Here is a 22,466-nt window from a genome sequence, read left to right as displayed (position 1 = left end):
TTCAAGTTGGCATATTCATCTTATGCCTTGCCTTGGGATTTGTATCATTGAACCCATGAGTTTTCAGGCTTTGGGCTTTGATTAGAATGATACACTGGCTTTCCTGGTTTTCCAGCCTATATATGTCAGATCAAAGGGCTCCTCATGTTATGTGAGACAATTCCTTATAATAAATAATGTTTTTCTCTTTCTCTACACATCTGTCTGTCTGTTTGTCCGTCCGTCTGCCTGCCTGCCTATCTCTGTCTCTCTGTCTCTCTGTCTCTCTCTGTCTCTCTCTCTCTCTCTGTCTCTCTGTCTCTCTGTCTCTCTGTCTCTCTGTCTCTCTCTCTCTCTCTCTCTCTCTCTCTCTCTCTATCTATCTACATAGTCTCCTACTGGTTTTGATTCTCTAGAGAATCCTTACCAATATACCTGGTTAATAGCAAACTGTTGCCAGAGCATTGAGCCAGTTAAAGACTCTTTCTTTATGAGTTCAGATAGAAATTCACTGTATCTCCAAGCCTCAGGAACCCTATAACAAAATCTTGGAGACTGTACGTTGAAGTCCCTTTCTCAAGTATCAATGCTTATCATCCCCATAGGGGGCATTGGGTTCACAGCATGTATAAAACTTTCTCCAAAACACTGTCCCAACCCTCATTCTTTAATGTTCCTTCCCTGGATAAAAGGAAGATGTTTTTAAGTACACAAATATCATCTGAAAACCTTAAATGGAAGATCACAGAAATAAGTAACACTAGTTACACTATTGAAAAACAATTGAAAAAAATGTGATACAGTATAGTGTTATAATTGATCTATTTTAACCAGTTATTGATCACTTACTGTACTAATTTATAAACTATCACAGGTAGGGAAGAAAAAGCTAGCATTTAGTATTATAGGTGGTTTCAGATGTTCATAAGATATCTTGGAAATTTCCCCCATGGGTAAGGGGATTATGGTAATTCCTTTCCTGCTAGCTAGGTGCTCTGTGTGACTGAGACAAGTGAGCATGAATGTACAATATGCTATGAAAAACTAGGACTGATGGGCTAGGAAGGTGGCTCAGTGGTAGAGCACTTGTCTTGCATGCCTGAGGTCCTGGGTTTGATTCCTCAGCATCACATAAGCAAAAAGAAAAAAGCCAGAAGTGGCGCTGTGGCTCAAATGGTAGAGCGCTAGCCTTGAGCTGAAGAGCTGAGGGACAGCGCCCAGGCCCAGAGTTCAGGCCCCATGACCAAACTCCCCCCCCCAAAAAAAACAAAAAGCTAGGGCTGCCTGGTATATTCAGTGGCCCCAAGAAAAGACTGACTTGTTCATGTGTTAACCAGTCCATAGACCTAATGATATATCAAATCTGTGGGAGGGATTTAGAGTAACAGCTAGAGAGGGATTTATTTATCATCTAATCTGTTTGCAAAGTGCCCAGACTACTTTCGAGGTCCTTTACTGTCAAGCCTATCATTCTACCCTGAGTTGACATCTCCCATTTTGAGAAAAAATAGTGCCACTCATCACTGCCATGCTGTGGCTCTTGGGCACCTGTTTGTATCGCATTGACATAGACCTCAGCTTTGCAGCTCCCTAAGACCACTTATTTGTCTCTGGTTCCACTGAGGCTTCGGCATCCACCTGCTGCCAGGATCATTGCATCCTGCTGGCTCTCTCCAAGTTGTTCTGTGCTTCTTAATGATGACCACAAATGCAGGTCTTAGCTGGAGTATGCAGGAAAGGACAAATAATAGCTCATTTTCTCATCATAGTAGGTTTTCCACTTGAGATTTTATTGCATAAAGAGAACAACAACCTTCTAACCATGCCTTGTCTTGAACTCACTGTAGTCTTAGAATGTGATCTTTCTTTCATTCAAGTGTGTGTGTGTGTGTGTTTGTGTGTGTATGTGTATGCATGTGCCAATATTGGGGCTTGAACTCAGGACCTTCGCACTGTCCTTTAGCAAGGACACTCAGGAGGCACTCTACCCCTTGAGCCATAGCTTCACTTCTGGCTTTTTGGTTGTTCAGGGGAGATAAGAGTCTCATGGACTTTCGTTCCCTGGTTGGCTTTGAACTACGATACTCAGATCTCAGTCTCCTGAGTAACTAAGATACAAGTGTGTGCTACCTGTACCCTGGCTTGTGATCTCTTTCAATATTGACCTCACTTCTGACCACCTTATCACCAGTGGGTGGGAGGTAAGCCTGAAACCCAAAAGCTTAGTGAGAAGCCTATCATGGAGAACTTCAGATGATGGTAAAATAAGACAAGATCACATTAACTGCAGACAAGGGAGGATCGATGGAGGCATAGGCCATGGACATCTTCCAGGGAGATGGTCTACAGAGGGACTTAAGGTCACCATTTAGGGTGCCAAAGGCAGGGGTAGGACATTGCTACCAGCCCTGCTGCCCTTAGGTGCTGCCAACCACAGGTGGCATATAAGCTAATACCAATCTGTTGGTCTGTACCCACAGACTCTGAGTGACAGGAAGCTCCAAATTTGTAATGTGGCTACAGGGATTACAGTCACCCAAACCAGAATGTTAGCACCACTCAGATGACCTAATCTTTCAAGTTTCTGTGAAAGAAATCCTATACCAATGAGGGTTTGCAATCTGCTAACATCTCCTCAGAATGACAATGGCCACGAGGCCCCGGAACTACCCCCACAGACAAAGTTTTCCCCACCTTGTCCTGACCTCCCTGCTCCTGGCTGGCTCTTTGGGATGGGGTGCTGCACTCAGGGTGGGAAGTCGAGGATCAAGAGTATTATCTGGCTGGCACCAGTAGCTCACACCTATAATCCTAGCAACCCAGGAGGCTGAAATCTGAGGATCATGGCTCCAAGACAACAGGAAAGTCCTGAAACTCTTATCTTCCATTAGCCACCAAAAGGCCAGAAGTGGAGCTTTGGGCAAAAAACAAAACAAAACAACAAAACAAAAAAACAAAAAAAGCTAACAACACTCAGATCCTAAGGGATGGTGCCCAGGCTCTGAATTCAAGCCCCAATACTGGGACCACAAAAGAAAAGAAAAGAAGATAAATGTGTGCTCTGGGGGTGAAAATGAATTCTGGGGCCTTTAAAGGTTCTTGTCTGAACCTAGGGTGTCCAGTCCCACTGAGAGACTCAGAAAATATTTTCAAAAGATAGTATAAATCGGCTTTTGAAACATAATGCCTGTCTCCCAAGGCAGAGTTGCGTAGTTGAATGACTTTCTGGATTCACCAAGAGCTGGGAGTTGTTTTTGGTACCAGTGCTGGTGGTAGGGCCAGGACCAGTAGGGAGAAATGCACATGTTTTACCCCTTCCATCTGGGGGTGCCTCAGCCCTGTTAGTCACAGTTGGCAGAGATAGTCTCATGGTTTATAGAATAGGAAGAGGAAGTAGGGAACACATTGTTTAACTAAAAATAAATTCTAGTGCTTTTTTTCTTTGTGATAGTCTTCCAACTGTAAATTTGCTTTGTGGGCTATTGGATCCTTTTCTCTCCTTAGCTGAGCTCTGAGACTAACTTTTGGTAAAACATTGCAGCAAGAAAGCCTAATGTTTTCATAAGGCTTGCCAAAATAGATAGGGATGAGTTCTTTTTTACAACAGTTCCAGGAAATGTCATGACTTCTTTTTTAAACAAAGAATTCAGAATCTAGATTTGTGATGCTGATACTGATTTGGGATAGTGATATTCCCATTTAAAATTTTTTGGAATCTTTTGTGACAAAAGTAATGGTTTAATTAACTAAAAGATGTGGTTGAATAGCTTATTGTAGGGTTGTTGGATCTTTTCAAACTACCTTTTGATCATTTAGGGACTGGGAAGAAATTTTTCTTATGGAATGAGAATACACAGTAATTGTTTCTTCATTACACAGGCTTTCAAGTGAAGAGAATGTTGTCTTTAACCATCTTGGGTGTTTAGACTTTAGCATTAGCTTTCAAAAATAAATTTAGTGAAAGCAATTCTACCCATCTTCCAAGGAAGAAATAAAGAAAAGGTGAAAGCAGGGGAGAGAGGAGGAGAAAGAGAGAGGGAGAGACAGAGAGGGAAGGAGGGAGGGAGATTAGAACCTCTGCAGAGAGAGGGGAAGTGGAGAGGAAAAGGGAGAGGGAGAGAGAGAAAGACTAGAATCTCTGGGGTCACAGTTATGATCCATCTAGCTAGCTATGTTGTTATGGTTTGGATATATTTCCTAAGGCCTGTGTGTAAAAGGTTTGGTCCCTGGCTGGTGCTGTTAGGAAGTAGTAGGTAGGAACTTTAGGAGGTAGTGTGAAGTGGAAAATCAGTAAGTCATTGAGGGTCACACCTTTAAAGTGGATTGTGGGAACCTGGCCTTTCTTTCTTCTTCTGATCCCTGGCCTTGTGCTCTGCACTGTTGCTATCCAGCCTTTTTACCAGAGGTCCAAAGCACTGGATCTTCCCAATGATGGACTGGAGCCCACGGAATTGTGAACCAAAACATTTTTTTTCTTTATAAGTAAATTATCTAGAGTTATTATAGTGGTAGAAATGCAAAATCCTGCACATGTCCACTTAAGTCTCTGCTTAAAGGACATCACAAATAGATGTTGCTTTCAGTCTGAATTTTTAGGCATGTTTCCCTGCAGAGCCTGGTGTTTGTGGCTTTCTGGTTTACATGGTAAGTTGTTTGGGGGCAAGAGCTGATGAGAAATATTTTGGAAAAATGACTTTTCTTGTTTAGATGTAGCTTTTCCGGAGCAGAGTATTTTCAGAACATTTACTGGCAGCCTGACATAGATGATATCACAGAAGCAATTCCCGCACTGCTGAGCTGCTTAATTCCCCAGTTAAACACTACTCCTGTGTCAACAGTCCCATGATCAGGACTGCCAGAGCCAAGTAACACTCAAGACTTCCCACACACATCCACACACCCTTGAGAGCCATTCTTTCTTCCTTCCTCTCTCCCTCCTTTCTCTCTCTCTCTCTCTCTCTCTCTCTCTCTCTCTTTCTTTCTTCCTTCCTCTTTCTCTCTGTCTCTCTGTCTCTCTGTCTCTCTGTCTCTGTCTCTGTCTCTGTCTCTGTCTCTGTCTCTGTCTCTGTCTCTCTCTCTCTCTCTCTCTCTCTCTCTCTCTCTCTCTCTTCCCCCCTCCAGTTGTGGGGCCTGAACTCTACGCCTGGGCACTGTCCCTCAGCTCTTCAGCTCAAGGCAAGCACTCTACCACTTGAACCATAGGGCCACTTCCAGTTTTCTGGTGGTTTATTGGAGATAAGAGTCTCAGGGACTTTCCTGACCAGACTGGCTTTGAACCACAATCCTCAGATCTCTGCCTCCCAAGTAGCTAGGATGACAGGCGTGAGCCACCGGTATTTGGCTAACACAATTTTGAATACATTTCAAATGATCGAGTCTGGCTCCCTCAACACGGGGAAGTGAAAAGCCACAAAGTTCTGACTTTGGTATACTTGCCGTACCTTTATCCCAGGCAATATAGTGTAAGTGTGCACATTTCCCACATTAAGAAAGTTATCTGTGGGGGAGGGAAGACTGGGACTTGAATTCAGGAACTGGATGTTATCTCAGCTTTCTTTGTCAAGACTGGCACTCTATCATAATAGCCACAGTTCCATGTCTGGCTCTTTGGTAGTTAATTGGAAATAAGAATCTCAGGGACTTTTCTGACCTACCTGGCTTTGAATCATGATCCTAACTTTTCAGCCAGCCTCCTGAGTAGTTAGGATTGCAGGTGTGAGCCACTGGTCTGGCTATTAGAAATATATATTTAAGAGATATTTAATCCCTTTGCAGATCTGGTCCTAAATTTCTACATTATTTTTATATACAATAGCATTTTTATAAAAGATCTCTAAGGTCTCTTTGTTATTCTAAGGACGCATTGCTTCACTAAAGGGGAGAAGTTGTGTTTAGGGAAAAGAAGAAAATTTAGTGGCTGCTAGAATTTGGATTTTGAATGTACCCTAAAGGCCCATTGTATTCAATTTTGGTCCTCAGCCCAGAGTGCTAGAAGGTGGTAAAATATTTAATGGGCAGGATCTAGTAGAAGTTAGAGAGGTAATGCCTTAGGAGATATCAGGACATTCTTCTTCTTTCTTTCTCTCTTTGCTGAGTTGAGCATTTTTCCTCTGCCCAGGACTCCCACAATTCCTTATCACAGGCTTAAAAGCAACAGGCCAACTGACTATCAACTATGGATTCCAAAATGGGGAGCTAAAATAAACTTTTACTCTCTTTAAATTAATTTATCTCAAGTATTCATCACAGTAACACAAAGCTGACTAACATACTGACCAAGAAAGATGTTTACTACTAGTAAGATTCTTACTTACCAGGCTGGGAAGGTGGCTCAATGGTAGAGTGCTTGCCTTGCATGCCTGAGGCCCTGGGTTTGATTCCTCAGCACCACATAAGCAAAAAGAAAAAAGCCAGAAGTGATGCTGTGGCTCAAGTGGTAGATGCTAGCCTTGAGCTGAAGAACTGAGGAACAGAGCCCAGGCCCAGAGTTCAGGCCCCACGACCAACAACAACAACAACAACAACAAAAGATTCTTGCTCACATCACACTTAATATCATGTGGGGATGGTATTAAGTAGCTGGGTTTAAGAGGCACTCTATTATAAGAGTGAGGAGTACCAATATATTTTTGGTTAATCATCTTCTACAGAGCATCAGATTTATACCTTAAGACATCTGTGAGAAGAACATTGAAGGGAGTGAGGGCAAGTCTATTTTCAGAGATGTGCACAGGCTTCAGAACTCTCACAGGTCATGCCAAGACACCCCAGACTAGCAGTAGCAGAAAGCCTGTGTTATTGGAGTCCAGTGAATTGGCCCCATGTTAGGCACCACCAACAAGACCAGGCTGACACATTTTACCCAGTAAGAACTAATCCACAGGTTTACCTAAGCTGCCAGATATTAGAAAACTGAACTTAGCAACTAGAGATCACGTCATATGGTGTGAAGACTCTTCAGATCTCTCAGGTCCAGTGTAGATGCAGCCAAACAAAAAGAGTTGTATGTAATCCTGAAGCTTTGTCTTGGTTTGAAAAAAGCTCTGTCTCCACAGTAATTAGAGGAAGAAGAGGAGGAGGAAGGAGGAGGAGGAGGAGGAGGAGCAGCAGCAGCAACTTAGCAGGGGAGTCTAGTATAGAAATTAGAGGAGAGGCAAAGAGAAGGGAGAAATCAGTGACCATGAGACTCCAGAAATTCAGAGATGGTCTCTTCAATATCTTTGGTAGGGGGAGGGTTAAGGGGTGTGTGTGTGTGTGTGTGTGTGTGTGTGTGTGTGTGTGTGTGTGTGTGTGTGTGTGTGTGTGTGTGTGTGTGTGTGTGTGTGTGTGTGTGTGTGTGTGTGTGTGTGTGTGTGTGTGTGTGTGTGTGTGTGTGTGTGTGTGTGTGTTGGTACTGGGGCTTGAATTCAGAGCTTCAAACTCTTACTTGGCCTTTTCTCTCAGAGCTGTCTCTCAACCTCTTGGTTATCTGGCCCTTCTGGCTTTTTGTTGGTTAACTGGAGATAAGAGTCTCACGGACTTTCCTGCCTGGGCTGGCTTTGAACCTCAGTCCTCAGATCTCAGCCTCTTGAGTAGCTAGGAGTGCTGGCATGAGCCACAGGTGCATGGCTCTCTTCAAATACCTTTGAATCTCACTGAAGTTAGCTCAGACTCGTTTTTTTCAGTTCTCCTGCTGCTAGCTTTGGTACCTTAGACTTCTGAGTCCTGCCACAATGAGTTACATCTGTTTTATTCAATCTCTTAATGCTTCTGTGTTCTTTTTCTAGAGATGAATTTTTTTTTTGTGAGCCAGTTCTGAACCTTGAACTCAGGGCCTGGGTGCTGTCCTTTTGCTCAAAGCTATAGCACCACTTAAGCTTTTTCAGTAATTAATTGGAGATAAGAGTCTCATGGATTTTCTTGCCTCAGCTGGCTTTGAACCATGATCCTCAGATCTCCTGAGTAGCTAGGATTACAGGCATGAGCCACCAGCCTCCAGCTAGAGATGAATTCTTAAGATGTAGACTTTCTGAACTCAGTGTATATTTTGATGTATATTGCTTATTACCTTTGATCTGGACAATTTATATATAGATAGCGGTATGTTAGTCCAGTGCCCATGGCTCCTGCTTGTCAAATTTTTCTTCCTATCTTATAAGAGGTTTTTTCTTTTTCTTTTTTTTTCTTTTGGTCATGGGGCTTGAACTCTGGGCCTGGGTACTGTCCCTCACTCAGCTCTTCAGCTTATTCTACCAATTGAGCCACAGTGCCACTTCCTGTTTTCTGGTGGTTAATGGGAGATAAAAGTCTCACGGACTTTGCTGCCCAGGCTGGCTTTGAATCACGATCCTCAAATCTCAGTCTCCTGAATAGCTAGGATTACAGGCCTGAACCACCAGTGCCCAGCAAGACTTCTCTTTTTATATACATCTTTTAGCTATTCAATTTAAAAAGTCTAGTGTAGATTACTTATATAAAATTATATACATTAAAGAGAAAACATAAAAGCTGGGCGTCAGTGGCTCATGCCTGTAATCCTAACTACTCAGGAGGCTGAGATCTGAGGACTGAGGTTCAAAGCCAGCCCAGGCAGGAAAGTCCGTGAGACTCTTATCTCCAATTAACCACCAGAAAACCAGAAGTGTGCTCAAATGGTAGAGTGCTTGCCTTGAGCTGAAGAGCTCAAGGACAATGCCCAGGCCCAGAGTTCAAGCCCGACAAAACAAAAAACAAAACAAAACAAAAAAACCAACCACAACAAAAATCTAAAGAGAAAACATAAGCTAGAGGTTCAGCTTAGTGACAGAATGTTTGTCTAGCATGCACAAAGCAATGAATTTAAACCTCAGCACTGCCAGAGAGACATTATACATGTATTTATTCTGATAATATATTCTGAGTTATTGTATATGGATTTTTCTTCCAGTTTTATTATTATTTCTTTTCTTTTTTATTGTGAAAATACCATAAGAGGGGTTATAATTACATGAGCAAGGTAATAAATACATTTCTTATCAAGCATTCTTGCCTCCTCCTTTGTTTCCCCTACCATCCCTTTCCATCACCCCCTCCCCCTGTCCCTCCCACCTCGCGGCCCCTCCCACCCCGCACCAAAGTTGTACAGTTCGTTTTTTTAAGAGAATTTTTTTTATTGTGAAAATACTGTACAGAGGGGTACAGTTCGTTTTTCGACATAACGACTTGTACATCTCATTGTTGCAATGGGTCCACCTGTATCCCTATTTAAACAATTGGTTTTTTCCCTTCCCTTCCACAAATTATACCGACATCAAATACAGTGAAAGCAGGGGTTATACTGTCAGGGAGGGACATACAAAGCAACAAAGAAATCATCTTATAAGTATGTTAGAAACAATCGCAAGAAAGAAAAAAACATTTCTGTCCTTATCTTGGATTTCATTTTGCCTAACAACAACTTACATATTCCTTTTCTTTTTTTTTCTTTCTTTTTTTTGGGGGGGGGGTCGGTCGTGGGTGCTGTCCCTGTGCTCTTCAGCTCAAGGCTAGCGCTCTACCACTTGAGCTACAGCACCACTTCCGGTTTTCTAGCGGTTTATTGGAGATAAGAATCTCATGGACTTTCCTGCTCTGGCTGGCTTTAAACCGCGATCCTCAGATCTCAGCCTCCTGAGTAGCTAGGATTACAAGGCGTGAGCCACCGGCGCCCAGCTTACATTATTCCTTTTCAATTTCTATACACCTTGATAGTTTGGGGCCCCTGAGGATCACTTACTTCTTAGTGGCTCCATTTAAATGCATGGTTTTATGTGCTGCTGATATACTACTAATAATGCTAATTTCTATGTCTTGCAAATATCTTCTCTGAGCTCCAGACTCAATTATACAATTAATATCTCCATGTTCGTGTCTAAAATCTATCTGAAATGTGACAAGAAATATCAAGTAGGATGCTTTGGGGGCCCATGTATTATAAAATATGACTTAAACACTAGCAGTTCTTAACTATGCAGGTAAAAAATTTCTAAGGTAGCTTGTGAATCAGCAATAATTCAGTAAGCTTCAAGATTTTTTTTGGGGGGGGGGTCCAGTCGTGGGGCCTGAACTCTGGGTCTGGGCGCTGTCCCTCAGCTCTTCAGCTCAAGGCTAGTGCTCTACCACTTGAGCCACAGCACCACTTCCAATTTTCTGGAGGTGAGTCTCACGGCCTTTCCTGCCCAGACTGGCTTTGAACCAGGATCCTCAGATCTCAGTCTCCTGAGTAGCTAAGATTATAAGCATGAGCCACTGGTGCCTGCCTTTTTTTTTTTTTCTTTGCTGGTACTTTCACTTGGTGTTCTACCACTTAAGCCATGCCTCCAGCCATTTTGCTTTTTTGCTTTCATTTATTTTTGAATAAGGTTTCACAGGTGCATACCACCTTATTCAGCTTTAAAAAAAAAATTGGTTGAGAAGGGTGTTTCATGCATATTTCCCAGACTGGTCTCATACCTTGTTCTTTCTGATCTCAGCTTCCCAAGTAGCTAGGATCAACACCTGGCTCTGAGCATTTCTTCTTTCCAAAGAAATGCCTTACCATGATTGGCTTAGGTCAGGATTCTGAAATTATTTAATAAAAGGAGACATGATTACCTTGGACCCCTTAGGCCAACTCTAGCAAGGATAAGCTTTTCTTGAATCAGTTGGGAGTATATGAGAAACTGGTAACCTCACAAATAGAAACAGAGAGCTATTAGGCTAGGTGATATGGATGCTGACTCTCAGTCAGCAGTGCCAGCTGCAACCCAAAGCATATTTGGCATTTTGTTTTGTTTTGATTTTTTATTTTTGGGAAAAGACTATCATTATGTTGCCCAGTCTGGCCTCAGACTTGCAATCCTCCTATGACAGCCTTCTAAATTCTGGAATTATAAGTATGTGCCAACATGCCTGGTTAAAATGCTTTCTACTTCTCTCCCTCTGGTCTGTTTCTTTTTTCTTTTTTGGGGGGGGGAGGTCCAGTTGTGGGGCCTAAACTCTGGGCCTGGGCACTGTCCATCAGCTCTTCAGCTCAAGGCTAGCGCTCTACCACTTGAGCCACAGCGCCACTTCTGGCTTTTTTCTTTTTGCTTATGTGGTGCTGAGGAATCGAACCCAGGGCCTCAGGCATGCAAGGCAAGCGCTCAACCACTGAGCCACCTTCCCAGCCCTCTGGTCTGTTTCTTAATAGTCCCTCTTATCACAACTATTTAGAACAAACCCCTAGAAATCCTGTTTGATTTTTACCTGTCCCTCCATCTTCTGTGTTATTGTGACATATTTTATTTCTGTATATCTTCTAATACCCCTGTTATATATGGTGATTTTTTGGTTACAAAATACATTAAAGAAATTAAGAAGCCAGGCGCAGGTGGCTCACTCCTGTAATCCTAACTACTCAGGAGGCTGAGATTTGAGGATCTCAGTTCAAAGACAGCCTGGGCAGGAAAATCTATGAGCCTCTTATTTCCAATAAACCACTCAGAAAACCAGAAGTGGTGTTGTGGCTCAAGTGGTAGAGCACTCACCTTGAGCTGAAGAGTTCAGGGACAGCACCCAGGCCCAGAATTCAAACCCCATGACTGAGAAAACAAAAGAAAAAGAAAAAAAGAAAGTAAAAGAAAAGCAAGTACCATTAACTCATGCCTATAATACTAGCTACTTAGGAGGCTGAGAGCTGAGAATTCTGGTTTGAAATCATCCTAGGCAGGAAAGTCCATGAGACTATAGCCACAAAAAAGCTGCAAGTGGTGGAATGTGGCTGGCAGTGAGCATGGCTCTAGAGGGAGGATCTGCTTAGCAAGTTTTAGGCCCTGAGTTCAAATTCTAATAGTGCCAAAACATTACTCAATTCTTCATGATTTCTAGTACTCTTCATTCCTTCATGTAGGTCCAGATATCTGATATAATTTTCCTCCACTTATTGCTGAACTGAAAATATCTTTATTTTGCTTTTTTCAAAGGATATTTTTACTTGATATAATTAAAAGTTAACAGTGTTTTCTTTTGGTATTTTTAAAATATCATCTCACAGGTGCTGGGGGCTCACATCTATAATCCTTGCTTCTCAGGAGGTTGACATCTGAGGATCATATCTTGAAGCCAGCCCAGGCAGGAAAGTCTGTGAGACATTGTTCTCAAATTAACCAGCAAAAAGCCAGAAATGGAGGTGTGACTAAACTGGCAGAACTCAGGGACAGCCCCCAGACCCTGAGTTTAATCCTCAGGACTGGCAGACACACATTAAAAAAAAAATCTATGGTTACTATTTCTCATCAAATTTGGAAATTTATGGCCATTATGTCTTCAGATATTTACCTGCCACTTTGCTTATTCATCTCTTTCTGGCACATCTATAACGTTTATTTTGGATTGCTAGATATTAGTTACTGAGTCTCTTTACTATTTTTTTCTCAATTATATTCTTTCTCTCAATTAAGCCTAAATAATTTCTTTCTTTCTTTTCTTTTTTTTGGTCGGTCATGGGGCTTGAAATCTGGGCTTGGGCGCTGTCCCTCAGCTCTTCAGCTCAAGGCAAGCACTCTACCACTTGAGCCACAGTGCCACTTCTGGTTTTCTGGTGGTTTATTGGAGATAAGAGTCTCACGGACTTTCCTTGCCCAGGCTGGCTTTGAACCAAGATCTTCAGACCTCAGCCTCCTCAGTAGCTAGGATTACAGGTGTGAGCCACCAGCCCCTGGCTAAGCCTAAATAATTTCTAAGGAACTCTGAGTTTCCTAAATCTTTCCTTGGTTTTTAATCTGTTATTAAACCTATCCAGTATATTTTTAAATTTTTGTATTTGTCCTCCCAGCTCAATTTCTTTCTTATAAATACCCATCTCTTCGTCTGAATGTTGTTATTAGTCATGGGGCCTGATTTCAGGGCCTGAGCTTCTTTTTGCTCAAGGATAGTACTCTACTACTTGACCCACAGCAACACTTCCAGCTTTTTCTGTTTATGTGGTACTGATGAATCAAACCCAGGGCTTCATGCATGCCAGGCAAGCACTTTATCACCATGCCACATTCCCAGCCCCTCCTGAGCGCTCTTTTTTGCTCAAGGCTAGTGCCCTACCACTTGGAGCCACAGCTCCACTTCCAGCTTTTGGGTAGTTAATTGGAGATAAAAGTCTCACAGGGACTTTCCTTGAAGGGTTGGCTTTGAACCTTTACCCTTAGATCTTAGCCTACTGCATAGCTAGGATTATAGAAGTGAGCCACCAATCCCTGGCTATATTTTGGGGAGTAAAGCCTTTTTCATAGTTCTCACAGATTTTTTTTTTTTTTTTTGGTTCAGTCGTGGGGCCTGAACTCTGGGCCTGGGCACTGTCCCTCAGCTCTTCAGCTCAAGGCTAGCACTCTACCACTTGAGCCACAGCACCACTTCTGCCTTTTTTCTTTTTGCTTATCTGGTGTTGAGGAATCAAACCCAGGGCCTCATGCATGCAAGGCAAGCGCTCTACCACTGAGCCACCTTCCCAGCCCCTCACAGATTTTTTTTTAAAGCTCTGGTTTGGTAATTCCAATAACCAGTTCTCTGTAGATCTGCTTCTGTTGATTGTATTTGCTCTTAGAGTCTTATTTTCCTTCCTTTCACCTGTATCATCACTTTTTTTTTGGGGGGGGGGTCCGGTAGAGGGCCTGAACTCTGGACATGGGTGCTGTCCCTCAGCTCTTCAGCTCAAGGCTAGCACTCTACCACTTGAGCCACAGCGCCACTTCCGGCTTTTTCTGCTTATGTGGTGCTGAGGTATCGAACCCAGGGCCTCATGTATACAAGGCAAGCACTCTAACACTGAGCCACCTTCCCAGCCCATGTATCATCATTTTTTAAATCATATTCATAACATAATGTATAAAAGGCCAGTAGAGTCTGTGCAGACTTTTTTGTGTGTCTAAGTATATATATATTTATGTATACATATACACATATATATTTATCTTCCAGATAATGTAAACCCTTTCCTTATTATGTGGAGGCTGATTGATCATATTTCCCACATATTTGGGTTGAGCTGATATTGGGCCACAACTTCATGGACTCATGTGATTAACTTTCCCCCAAGATCCCTGCAGCAAGCATCTTTTGATCTTGGCAAAGTTGGAAATTTAAAAGAGTTGGGCTATAATTTCAGGTATATTTTGTTAGTTTAGTTTGAGTTCCTAGTTATTTGTTGAGATAGGATTCATTATCTAACTGAGACTGTTCTGGAATTCTTTATACAGCCCAGGCTGGCCTAAAACTTGAAATCCTCCTACCTCAGCCTCCTGAGTGGTTGGTTTACACAAACATGTTACTACACTGGACCAATTTCAGGGTTTTGTTTTGCTTTTTGGAGCGAATCCTTTTTCTTTTCTTTTCCTCTCCTTCTTTCACTTTTCTTTCTTTTCTTTCTTCCTTTCTTTCATTCTTTCTTTCTTTCTTTTTTTTTTGTTGGGTCATGGGCTTGAAATCCGGGCCTAGGCACTATCCCTCAGCTCTTCAGCTCAAGGCAAGTGCTCTACCACTTGAGCCACAGCACCACTTCTGGTTTTCTGAGTGATTTATTGGAGATAAGAGTCTCACGGAGTTTCCTGCCTGGCCTGGCTTTGAACTGTGATCTTCAGATCTCAGCCTTCTGAGTAGCTAGGATTACAGGTGTGAGCCACAGACACCTAGCTCCTCTCTTTCTTTTTTGGTGGCTCTGGGGTTTTAACTCAGGGCTTAGGTACTGTCTCTAAGCTTCTTTTTCTCAAGGCTAGCACTTTACCACTTGGGTCACAGCACCATTTCCAGTTTTTTTCTGAGTAGTTTATTGGAGATAAAGAGTCTCATGAGGGGCTGGGAATGTGGCTCAGTGGTAAAGCGCTTGCCTCATATGCATGAAGCCCTGAGCTTGATTCCTCAGTACCACATAAAGAGAAAAAGCTGGAAGTGGCACTGTGGCTCAAGTGGTAGAGTGCTAGCCTTGAGCAAAAGAAGTTTAGATATAGTGCCTAGGCTCCCTCCCCCCAAACAACAACAACAACAACAACAAAACAACAACAGTGCCTAGGCCCAGAGTTCAAGCCTCAGGACTGGCAAAAAAAAAAAAGTCTCATGAACTTTTCTGCTAGGGCTACCTTCAAACCACAATCCTCAGATCTCAGCCTCCTGAGTAGCTAGAGTTACAGGTATGAGCCAATAGTATCCAGCTTTTACTTATTTAGTTATTTAATTTTGCAGTACTGGAGTTTGAACTTAGGGCCACATGCTTCTTAGACTGGCTCTCTACCACTTGAGACACACCTGGCTTTTTTATTTTGGAGGTGGAGTCTAGCAAACTATTCTGCCAAGGTTGTCCTTGAGCCAGGATCCTCCAGATAGTTATGATTACAAAGGTGAGCTACTGACCCCAGACTTGGGAATTTTTATACAACTTTCATTCAATTCCAGCAGATTCCTAGAACCTAGAGTTGAGAAATATATTTGACTGTATATTTACTCTCTGCCTTCCAGTATTTTTCTCCACTATCATTCATTCATTCATTCATTCATTCATTAGGTGTCCTAGGGTAGATTTGTTTATTTGTTTGTGCTGATCTTGGTGTTTGAACTCAGGGCCTAGGTGCTGTCCCTGACCTGTTTTTGCTCAAGGCTAGTGCTCTACTATCTGAACCATAGCTCCATTTCCACTCTCCATTCATGTGCCTTCAGCATTCCACCCCACCACCCCTAAGAACATGTTTAAGTTTCCTCTGTGTGTGTGTGTGTGTGTGTGTGTGTGTGTGTGTGTGTGTGTGTGTCTGATGTCTGATGTCTGTCTGTCTGTGTGTGAACACTGAGTTTGAGTCTTGGGGCTTGAACTCAGGGCCTGAGCAGTGTCCCAGAGCTTCTTTTGGCTCAAGGCTAGCACTCTACCACTAGAGCCATAACACCACTTCTGGCTTTTTCTGTTTATGTGATGCTGAGGAATCGAACCCAGGGCTTCATGCATGCTAGGTAAGTACTCTGCCGCTTGCCACATTCCCAGCCCCTTGTTTTGGTTTTGGTGCTGGTCGTAGGGCCTAAACTCATGGGTGCTGTTCCCAAGCTTTTTTTGCTCAAGGCAAGCACGCTATCACCTGAGCCACAGCACCACTTCCAGATTTTTTTTTTTTGGTAGTTAACTCTCATGGACTTTCCTGCTGGGCTGACTTTGAACTACAATCCTCAGATCTCAGCCTCCTGAGTAGCTAGGATTATAGGCATGAGCTACTGGTGCCTGGCTTGATATTCTTTTTTTCTATTCCTTTTTCTTTCTTTCTTTCTTATTTATTTTATTTTATTTTATCTTTTTGTTGGTCATGGGGCTTGAACTCTGGGCCTGGGTGCTGTCACTGGGCTCTTCAGCTCAAGGCTGGCACTTTATTGCTTGAGCCACAGCACTACTTCCAGTCTTCTGGTGGTTTATTGGAGATAAGTCTCCCGACTTTCCTGCCCGGGGCTGGCTTTGAACCGTGATCCTCAGATCTCAGCCTCCTGAGTAGCTAGGATTACAGGTGTGAGCCACCATCGCCTGGCATGGGGGGTGTATTTTTTTAGTGACCTCCAAACAACTTTCTAGAGTGGTTGAATTATTAGTTTACATTCCTACTACCAGTGTAATAGGTCCTTTTTTCCACAACCCCCAAATTCCCACCAGCATTTGTTAGTGTTTGTATTTTCTATATTTGTATTCTCCATGTTGGACAATCTTACTTGGTTGAGTGGAATTTCAATGTTAATTTGATTTGCATTTCCTTTATGGCCAGGATGTTAAGCATTTCCTATGAAGGATCGAGTCCAGTCTATTCCTTTTCCATTCTCCTCCATTTTCCTAACATCCTCAAGTATTTCTTAGCCATTTTGACTTCTTCTGAGAGTCTTTATTTATTTAGCTCCTTGGCTCATTTATTGATTGGATTATTGATTGGGGGGATGCTATTTTCTTGAGTTCCTTGTTTATTGTGGTATGTATATATGTATAATGCATAGCTGGTAAAGATCTTCTATTCTGTAGACTGTCTTTTTAGCTTAGTGCCTATGTACTTTGCTGTGCAGAAACTTTTTAGGTCAATACAATATCATTTGCTGAATCTCCAATTTGTTGAGCTCCTGGTTCTCTATTCAGAAAGTTCCCGCCTATGTCAATATGTTCTGGGGTTTGTTTTGTTTTCTATTCTTTGTCAGTCCTGGAGCTTGAACTCTGGGCCTAGCCGTTGTTCCTCAGCTCTTCAGCTGAAAGCAAAAGCTCTTTCTCTTGAGCCACAACACCACTTCCAATATGTTCTGTTTCTTTTACTCCTTTCTATAGTAGTTTCAGTCTGTAGTTGAGGTCTTCGAGGTGATATAGTGCAAGATGACAGACAATTCCATTTCAGTCTTTTACATATGAATGTCCAGTTTTCTCAACACCATTTGTTGAAGGAGTTGTCTTTTTTGCACATATATTTTGGCTTCTTTGTTAAATATCAGATGGCTGTATGCATATGGATTTATTTCTAGGTTCTCCAGTCTATTTCATTCATCTTCAAGGCCTGTTTGTGTGTCGATACCAAGCTGTTATTATTATTATTATTATTATTATTTCGCAGTAAAGTTTGAGGTCTGAATTGTGGTTATTTCCAGCTTCATTTTGTTCCCTACCTACTGGTCTTGCTATTTATTGCTAATAGTTACCAGGAGTATTCTAGATCATGACTTTGGGCTCTCTGATTTACTTTCCATATTCCAGCTCTCTTTATTACATGGCAAAGAAATCTGCAAACACACTCCCTGAGGTTCCCTTGCCCACTAAATTTTGGTTAGCTTCAGGCAATGAGAAATAGATGAAACAGATGAAATGTTAGGAGGATATAGTCTCCTCACTGGTTAGTGTCAGGAAGTGTCCCTACAATGCTTGTATCCTCTGAGTGGTTTCAGCTAGCACTAACACTGCCCCCCACCCTTTGGCTTTGTAACAATATCTCCATTGTCTTAGTTGTGGTTAGGAGTGATTTCCTTCTTGCTCATCTCTGGGATGCTATGGACTATACCCTGTTTGACTTTAGAGCTCTTTCAACATCCACATTCTACTGCCTTTATTCAACTTCCTGCTCTAAGTGAGGTTTTTCCTGATGGAATTTGGCCAATGTATTTGTCAACTTGTTATCATGCTCTGAGCACAGATAATATCTCTTCAGAAGAGTATCCCCTGAATGTGTTAGTCAGCTTTCTGTTACTGATAAAAGACACCTTATGATTAGCCCATATAAAGACAAAAAGCTTACTTTGGCTGACAATCTTGGAGGTTTTAGTCCATGACCATTAAGCTACATAGTCTGTGATGACACAGCACAACATGGCTGGGAAGCCAGAGAAGAAATAACAAAGTGTTCCATGATTTCCTTGGAGGGCATGCATCCTAATAACAGAAAGAAAGACCACTGGACCCCACCTCGCAAAGTTTGACTACCTCCTAATAGAACAAGCCTTTCCTCCCTTGGGAGCCACCACAGATACCGTAACACTGACCATGCTTTCTACCGCAGTCTCTTGGTAACTCTCATCAGATCACTCTCTACTCCTCATTGTCTGTCTTCTCCCAGTACATATGGGCTTAAAGACAGCACAGAAAGCCAAGAGCCAGTGGCTCATATATATTGTTAACGAAATGAGCTCCCTTCCCCTAGCTTAGTCCACTCCTTCCCTTCTCCACAGCTTAGCATGCTCCCTTCCTAGGCAGCACTAGGCCCCTGTAGTAAAGGCAGTAAATAATCAGCCTCCAACCCCCTTTACCTTGGGATGGCACTTCTCTGGGGCAGCTACCACCACATAAGGCAACAAGAGCCCCTTAAGAGTGACCTTCAGGTCTGGGCAGCTGCAGGGACCCTTATCTACTATTTGTATAGCAGCCATAAATCCTAGTCTGCCATGATGAAGCCCCTGGCCCACACGTCCACACCAGGGTCTCTACCTCCTAGCCCCTTCTAGCCCCTCCTGAACCTCCTAGATTATATAGGTCACCCCAACAATAGCCGGTGCTTCTCACTTCTCCCTTGTGAGCAGGGGTCTTGCCAGCCCCTTTCCCAGCAATAAACCTTTCTTAGTTCTCTGTACCTGGATGTCTGCGTGGTTCTCTGGCGAAGTCTAAGAATCTTTCATATATAATCCTAGCTACTCAGGAGGCTGAGATAGGAAGTTCATGGTTTGAACTTAGGGCCTTGCACTCTTCCTTAGCTTTTTTTTTTTTTTTTTTTTTTTTTTTTTTGTCGGATGTGGGTCTTGTACGCCACCTGAGCTCTTCAGCTCAAGGCTGGCGCTCTACCACTAAGCCACAGTTTCACTTCCCATTATCTGGTGGTTAATTGGATATAAAAATCTCATGAACTTTCCTGCCCAGGCTGGCTTTGAACCGTGGTCCTCAGATCTCAGCCTCCTGAGTTGCTAGCATTACAGGCCTGAGCTACTGGCACCTGGCTTCTTGCTTAGCTTTTTTGCTCAAGGCTGGCAGTCTGCCCATGGAGCCATGCCACCACTTCCAGGTTTTTGCTAGTTAATTGCAATTCAGGCTCTTAGATTTGTCTGCCCAGGCTGGCTTTGAAGCATGCTCCTCAGATCTCAGCTTCCTGAGTAACTAGGATTATAGGCATGAGCAACTGGTACTTGGCTCCATTTGTTTTCTAATGGTGGTTCTGGATTTTGAACTCTGGACCTAGGCTTCTTCGCTCAAGGCTGGTGGTCTACTACTTGAGCCACAGCTCTACTTCCAGCTTTTCAATGATTTTTTTAGAGACAAGGGTCTTAGGAACTTTGCTGCCTGGGCTGGCTTTGAATTGTGATTCTCAGATCTCAATAGCTAGATTTACAGGTGTGAGCCACTAGCACCAGGCTCAACTCTTCTACTTTTTTTTTTTTTTTTTTTTTGGTCATGGGGCTTGAACTCTGGGCTTGGCCACTGTCCCTGGGCTCTTCAGCTCAAGGCCAGCACTCTACCGTTTGAGCCACAAAGCCACTTCTGGTTTTCTGGTGGTTTATTGGAGATAAGAGTCTCACGGACTTTCCTGCCTGGGCTGGCTTTGAACCTCGATCCTCAGAGCTCAGCCTCCTGAGTAGCTAGGATTACAGGTGTGAGCCACCGGCGGCCCGGTGCTTCTACTTTTTAAAATGGTTAATTATACAAGGTTTTAATCAGATTATGAATGAGAAAGGTCCAATAAGAGATTAGTCTCTATAGTGGTGTATTCTTAAAACATTGGCTTAAAGTAAGAGGTTTCTTGTCTTTGTATAATTTTACTACAGTTTGAGAAAGGGAGGGTGATGTCTGAACATGGTTTCTGATTCTATGGGCCTGGTAGGTCTTAGTTAATTCTCAAAAAATTTTAATTAGACTTCAGTAGAGTAAGAAAAAATAATCTGCCGGTTCCAGTGGCTCACACTTGTAATCTTAGCTACTCAGGAGGCTGAGATCTAAGGATCACGGTTCAAAGCCAGCCTGGGCAGGAAAGTCCATGAGACTCTTATCTCCAAGAAACCACTAGAAAACCAGAAGTGGCTTTGTGGCTCAAGCGGTAGAGCACTCGCCTGAGCTGAAGAGCTGAGGGACAGCGCCCAGGCCCAGAGTTCAAGCCCCACGACCAACAGAATAAAAAAATTACATGGTTAATTTCTAGTCCAAAAGTATTTGTTTTTACAGTCTATTTTAAGCTGCATTAAGGCTGTATTTCTAGAAATGTTTCTTTTAGTGTGTATGTGTATATGTATGCATGTATGTCATAAATTATTGAGTGATTGAGTGCTGTTTAGTTATTTAAGGGCTTGAACTCAGGGCTATCCACTTTCTAGGCAGGTGCTCTACCACTTGAGCCATAAGCCCTTCCCATCTGAATGATCTCACTAAGTATATTGATGATGCCAATATGCCCCTCTATTCCTTGGAACCTGCTAGATCTAAGGCCAACCTATAACAATGCTGTAAGGTGCCATTTCTGCTACACAAAGTTTTTGTGTTCCTTTCTCTCTCCTTTGAGCCCAAAACTTTTAGAAATTTTATCATGTCTTTTCGTGCTTACAGTGGAATACTTTACTCCTATTTTTTTCACAGTATACAGGGTGTAGAACCTCCATGGTTTTTCCTTCTGCTTGGAAACTACCACCTTTTTATTTTTTTTTAAAAGAAAATCCTATCTCACATGACTATCTTTATGATTTACATTCTTTTATGATTATCTCAACTCGGAATTTCCCTTTAAAATATAGTTATTTGACTTAATACAAACACAGGAAAATTACCTTAATGAATTCAATAAGGTCATTTTAGCCAAGTGCTGGTGGCTCATGCCAGTAATCCTAACTATTCAGGAGGCTGAGATCTGAAGGTTGCCATTTAAAACCAGCTAGTAGGAAAGTCCAGGAGACTCTTATCTCCAATCAAAAAACTGGAAGTAGAGATGAGCCTCATAGTGATAGAGTGCTAGCCTTTTTTTTTTGGGGGGGGGGTCCAGTCATGGGGCCTGAACTCTGGGCCTGGGCGCTGTCCCTCAGCTCTTCAGCTCAAGGCTAGGGCTCTACCACTTGAGCCATAGTGCCACTTCCGGCTTTTTCTTTCTGCTTATGTGGTGCTGAGGAATCGAACCCAGGACCTCAGGCATGCAAGGCAAGCACTGTACCACTGAGCCACCTTCCCAGCCCGTAGAGTGCTAGCCTTAAGCAGAAAAGCTCAAAGACAACACCCAGAGTCTCAGTTCCAAGTCCCATCACAGACAACAACAACAACAAAGGTCATTTGATCAAAATCTAGAACCTGGCCAATATATTTCCAATTTATTTGCATTACAAATAGTTAAACCTAGCTGGGGACTGGTGCTCATGCTTGTAATCCTAACTACTTAAAAGGCTGAGATCTGAGGATTGCTGTTCAAAGCCAACTGAGGCAGGAAAGTCCTTGAGAGGTATTGCTGTGGTGCAAGTGATAGAGCACTAGCCTAGAGCAAAAAGAGCTCAGTGATAGCACCCCGGGTGCCAAGTTTCAATCCCTGTGACTCAGACTCGTGTGTGTGCAAGTGCACGCACGTACACACACACACACACACACACACACACACACACACAGAAACAGAATTAGTTAAACTAGACAGTGATGACTCACATTCATATTCCTAGCTACTCAGGAGGCTGAAAAAAATCAAGACTCAAAACAAGCCCAGGCAGATAAATCTCTTTATTTCCAATTAGCCAGCATAAGTCAGAAGTGGAGGTGTGGCTAAGGTAGTACAATGCTAGCTGTGAGCAAGAAAGACAAATACACACACACACACACACACACACACACACACACACACACACACACACACACACACACACACACACACACAGAGCCAATAACTTTCAGCTTGGTATAAAGCTTGTAAATCTTAATTAGATTTAGGCAAATTTAAGAATATTCTTTCATTTGGAAATTCATGTATATAGGAAGAATTACTAGTGTGAATGTTTTTTTTGTCTTTTATTTCTTTTGTCGGTCGTGGGGCTTGAACTCTGGGCCTGTGCGC

The sequence above is a fragment of the Dipodomys merriami genome, unplaced genomic scaffold (assembly GCF_024711535.1).
Source record: "Dipodomys merriami isolate MVZ:Mamm:240054 unplaced genomic scaffold, mDipMer1.0.p SCAF_2, whole genome shotgun sequence".
NCBI classification, from domain to species: Eukaryota; Metazoa; Chordata; class Mammalia; order Rodentia; family Heteromyidae; genus Dipodomys; species Dipodomys merriami.
This window is presented reverse-complemented; position numbering follows the sequence as displayed.